This window comes from Bradysia coprophila, assembly GCF_014529535.1.
Source record: "Bradysia coprophila strain Holo2 chromosome X unlocalized genomic scaffold, BU_Bcop_v1 contig_38, whole genome shotgun sequence".
Taxonomy (NCBI): domain Eukaryota; kingdom Metazoa; phylum Arthropoda; class Insecta; order Diptera; family Sciaridae; genus Bradysia; species Bradysia coprophila.
This window is the reverse complement of record NW_023503327.1, coordinates 1601892-1607987: the sequence shown is the minus strand read 5'-3', so window position 1 is coordinate 1607987 and position 6096 is coordinate 1601892.

Sequence of the window (6096 nt, the reverse complement as noted above, 5' to 3'; positions counted from 1 at the left end):
GTCTTTTAAACGAACTTTCTATCTGCCATATTTTCTGAGTTATGGGTCCTATAGTTCAATAAAAATTCAAAATTCCTTTAAATTAGTTTCTTAGAATTACGTCCTTGACATACCCTGACAATTTCAGCCAAATCCACCGGTAAGTTGTGTACAGTCCTACGGAATTTTTTTTTCAAATTTTTCAGTGTGAACGGACTTGCGTCACGACAATTCACTAACGTAGGGCCATGATTACAATGGCAAACGCAGCATAATTGTCGATGTCATCAACGCAAAATTGCTCGTTTGTTTTGGGCTTTCGGAAATTTTCGTATTATGTGACATGCGAACAAAATTTCCTCGACGAAAACTTTAGATCTTTTAACCAGAAGTGAAATCGTTAGAACACCAACGCTTTACATCCTCTGACTCCCTGACGAACAAACTTTGCTTTGCCAAAATTTGACGAAATGTGTGCCGGTCAATTTTCACACAAATTCAGTCATTTTTAGTGTTTGGAAGAGCAAAGTGACTTGATTTTTAGGAAGAAAGAAAAGTGTCGGCGTCAGTTGATAGAAAGACTAAACCGGAGATGCGAGAGATGTAATATTTCGATCGCACAAAAGTAATACGGCTACAACAACTATGCAACGACGGCTGTGCTAACGTGTATAAAATGTACAATACAGCATTGATATAGATCTCACGCCGTAAGCTTAACAAAGTGCTGAACTGAGTGAAATAAATATTGACTGAGTTTCAACCTTTTATTACCGTTCAGCGACAACAACAGAATAACAACTCATCCGTATACAACAGAAAATTAATCAAGTAAACACCATCTAATCGTCTCGGGTTGCAATCAACGAAACATGGTTCATCGCAATGCAACCTAACATCATCGCCTTTATACAGAACCGTTCTGTATTTCTAAAAGATTTTTTTTTTCGTACGAAAAGCATTCATTTCATGTGCTTCATAATTTATTGTTTATTATTGCACCAATTTCATGCGAAAGGGCAACGCACTTCAAGCATGAGTGGTACTCTAAGTAGAGTACTGAAACTGGACAGTGTAACATACAAACATAAAACACTGCAAAAAACATTTTCATGTAAAATAGAGTACTTTCTGCAGATGACCACTATGATCACTCATGCTTGAAGTGCGGTGGAAAAAGGAGGGGGAAAAAGTTCACAAAAAAAAACTCTACAACTGCGATTGAAGACATTTATCTCACATTCACTGCGAAATTGCATGCAACTAGCATCTCTTCGGTATGTCGAATCGAATTATGCATTTTCCCATTTCACCATTTCTCGATGCATTTATATATAGTCATGGATGGTGTAAGTGCTATTCGAGCTATTTGGAAAGCTGCATTTTAATGTTTACTTTGATTCGTGTGTGCGTTGTATATTGTATACAGTGCTTATAAAATCATAAGCGACTCAATTCAAATGTTCATCAAGCTCGCTCTTCGAAGTAAATTAAACATTGCGCTAAAGTTAAAATAAGGGACGATGAAGCTTGCGTTTAATCAATGTTGTTATTTGACTATTCCATAGGTGACAGCTGTCAAATCTAGTTTATTTCTAGGATAGTATTGATGGTGTTTAAACAGAACTCAACTTATCATCGAGTGGCAGGGCTTACTTTAGACAATTTTAATTCCGAAAATTCTGAAAAAGTTCCGAAAAAGTTCTGAAAAATTCCGAAAAATTATTTCAGAATTTTTCGGAATTTTTTCGGAACTTTTACAGAATTTTCGGATTTAAAATTGTCTAAAGTAAGCCCTGTCGAGTGGTGAGTACAATGGAATGTCAAACTCAAAGTTTCACCATAGCATCATTCGGCCCTGAAAACCGGACATTATCATGGGTTTCCATAGCAATCTAGTTTTTTCAGGTTGTATGTTTTCTTTGCATTATTTAAAACACACACATATGCAATTGTGTGTGCATGTATGCGTAAATTGGACTAAATATTTGACATCTCACATTTAAACGTTCATACTTGGAGCTAGAGTGCAATGGGGTTTCACATCTGTTCAGATACGTTCACAACTGAATTGATTAAATTGACAGCAATCAATCACGTGATTCGATGTTACTAGTCATTCTGTAGTGGTCAAATCATTCCAATTTAGTGTACACGAACTACGGTAGTCTATCCAATTCGTTGTGCAATCGGTGTATAATTTAAGGTCAAAGCTTATTAAAGCTCTCCAAGACAAATAAGAAAAAAATTCCCTCAATTGTGTCGGCCTCATACACGTCACACGGCAGATGCTAACACAACGCCATCCATAAAATGAAAATATAAAAAATCTAATGGAAATTAAATTAACAAAATAACGTAATATCATCGCCCTCTTTAATCATTTCAATATAAATCATATAACGTAAGTATCCATCAACGAAAAAACCGCATCGGAAAATTGATGAGCTTAATGGTATTTACTTTAACCTTTTACAATGAACACCAGAACACCCCGCCTGAAGACAACACTTTCGTTTTGATATGATTGTAACCGTACACCGCATAGACACACACACCTATTTTGACACACCTACCTGTCGGAAGTCATTAACTGAAATTGGGATTTTATGATGATATCGTTTTGTATATTATAAGTTGGCTCACACGAACGACACATACAGCCAAGTCAACCATAAATACATTTTCAAACCGTACGAATAAAAAAAAAACGGCAAAACAACAACAACAAGAAACTTTTTCGGGGAATAGTGCTATGATGCCCTGTGTGAATAAGGGGGAAACCAGTCGTAGAATTTTTGGGACTGGCCGTGGAATTCTTTGGAAATGGAACTGAGTTTGTGGACTCTAGTTGAAGTTTTGGAACTTATTTGTGAAATGGGATCGATTTGTGGGACACATTTAATTGCTAGTGTCTTCCCCCCGTAGCCAGTGAGTCTTCGTGGAGCTTTAATATGGTCACGTCAAACTCAAATGGTATTTGTATTTGATGGACTAATTTGGCTGGAATATAGTTTGTTGAAACGTTATATGTTTCTATGAAAATGCTACACATCGCTGCTATTTTTCGTCTGCTTTTTACAACTGTATAACGTTGATAATTAGAATTTTTTTTTTCGGTTTGATATTAATCCCAGTGAAATTTATTTGCAATTTGGGGTGTATTTGAGGTAATATTTTATGGCCAAATGTGGTATGGTGCTGTTAATATACCTATACCGATATACCTAATGTTTATGCTATACGAAGCAGTCTTTCAGCAAATCTTTACGTAGAGTTCTAGCTGCTTGATTTATACCGCTTTTGTAACTTGAAAATGTTTGTGCGGAAAAGTTATATCTTATATCTTGAGATAATGGTGGAATAGGAAATGGTTATTTAATTGCACCTTTGTTTTTACCGTAGAGATTTAGTGATACTGATTTACGGTGTATACAATTTTTTAATCGTCTCGGTAGTAATTATTTTTCTTTTCTTTTATTACTTTTTCTTTCGTTTTTTCTTTTCATTTGACACAGAAATTTGGCAAGTACATCGGTTCATTGAAAATATATTTTGTGTTTTTTAATTAATTGTTTATTGTTGTGGCCGGTGAATTGTTGGTTTTCCGAGAATTATAGCCGATCTGCTCGTTTTGATCTAACAAATTCTTTTACGTTTCTCTAACCAATTCGCTATTTTCACGTTCAATAGATGACACTACTTGGTATGTTAAAAATTTTTAATATCGGGCACAATCATGTTCAAATTGTGCTAACAACAAACATTTGTCGCCACATTTTACAGTGTTTAGAAAACACAATTTTAAATTTATCACAGTGTTAAGCCAAGTAGGTATTGGAGGTCCAATGTCTTCTCGAAATAAGGATCTTATCGGGAGTGACTTTGATAGAGATCTTATTCGGTTGAACGGTTTATTTGAAGGCCCGTCATTGGGAAATGACAGGACAGTTTCCCGAAAATGTATGGAAAATTTTATCACAAAAATTCACCGAAAAGATTCAAAGAAACTCACCCATGATGCTTTCCATTGTATTCGTGCACCGTCTCTTTAGGTCCCCAAGGCATATTTGAACACTAAAACACTTTTTACTCGATGCAAAAACAAAATTTTGTTTTTTGTTTTGTCGCGATAAAACACAGAAAATATTTCGACACAACTGTGACACTCCGCTATTATAAGTACTAAAATGAATGTTTGCTGTGTTCACTTCGGCAGTAAAATATTTTCATTCAAAAAAGTGTCCGACACTTCAACGATGGTAGACATTTATTAAAATTGTAACCTCGCCCACTTCTTTAGTAAGCTAACAAGACTTCGCTGAGTCTAATTATGCCACCTCTTCAAACAAAAATATCGGCTGAGGTCGAATAATTCTCCGTTGAGCTTTAACAAACCTCCGCTGAGCTCTAATAATTCTCCCCTGAGCTTTGACAAACCTCTAATGAGTTCTAATAATTCTCCGCTAGGCTTCAGTAAGAGTCCATCAGACGTTAGCACGTTGTAGTAAGGCAATGACGCTAAGCGAACACTCAATGAGCATCAGCGGATACCTAATAATTGTTGCTATGATTTAATAAGACTTCACTTAGCTTTGGCAGATCTCCGCTGAGTGTCCGATTCGCTCCATTAAGCCTTCGTGCAACTTGGTTAGGCCTAACGGACACTTCCTGAAGCCTAGCGGAGAATTATTAGAGCTCAGCGGAGGTTTGTTAAAGCTCAGCGGAGAATTATTCGACCTCAGCCGATATTTTTATTCAAAGAGGTGGCATGATTAGACTTCGCGAAGTCTTCTTAGCTTACTAAAGAGGAACGAACATTTATTTACGCTCAGTGCAGTCTTACGAGAGGCTAAATTTTTAATAAATGCTCTCCAATCGTTGAGAGAATATCCGCTGAGCTCTTGTAAAGCTTTAAAAAATGGTCGATGAGCATTAATGTATACGCTACCCTTTGTCAACCGTTTGATGATTGTTTTTAAATGTCCGACACTTTTTTGAATGAAAATATTTTACCGCCGAAGTTAACACAGCAAACATTGATTCTAGTACTTATAGTAGCGGAGTGTCACAGTTGTGTCGAAATATTTTCTGTGTTTTTGTCACGACAAAACAAAAAAAAAACTTTTTGTTTTTGCGTCGAGTAAAAAGTGTTTTAGTGTTCAAATATGCCTTGGCGACCTAAAGAGACTATGCCCGAATACAATGGAAAGCATAAGGGGTGAGTTTCTTTGAATTTTTTCGGTGAAATTTTGTGATAAAATTTTGCATACATTTTCGGGAAACTGTCTTGTCATTTCCCAATGACGGGCCTTGATGGGAAATATTATTTTTACTAACATCGTTTGGACTACTTGAATCGACTACTATGAATTTCTATTAAACAAAAATAACTCGTAATCTATGATTCCAACAGTAGGGTGGCCGACTATTGGTACATGTCCGTATACTAGTGTCGCCACCAGTCGGCGAAATGAACTTTTAACAGAAAATGTATGGGTCATCTGTCAAAATTTTCAGCTCGTGTGAGAAATTTATGAGAATTTCAATTCGCAGTCTTGTTTTATAATTGACTTTAAAAGACATTGACTGGAACACTTAATTGATTAGGTACATCGATGACTTTTAAAACTAGTAAAAAACTGTCAAATGTATATCAAAAGATTTACGTTGGATTTACGATTTACGCGTCGCACCCTTTGTTGCAAATCGCTAATAACACTTCCAATTCAAGATCTTTCATTTCAAACTTTGATCCTAGATTGTGATTTCAAACAGAGATTTTTTACAATTTACTGGAAAATCTGATAATCTACAAAGCAACAGTAATTCACAGAGAAATTGTAACAGAAGACAATTCTTCTGCATCATCGGATACGTATTTTTTAGAAGAAATTGAAATCCTTCCGGTTCGGCGGCAGCAACGCCATATATGTTATCATTTCTCTGGTAATTTCGGACACATCCCTCAATGGACATCCAAATGCCAACTCAACTCTGATCGACAAGCCAAAGGTGAAGTTTGCTGGTATTGCCTATGTTCCGAGTCTATCCGAAAAGATTGCTGACACGATTAGGAAGAGTGCACCGAACCTGAAAATTGCGCCCCGTCCGATC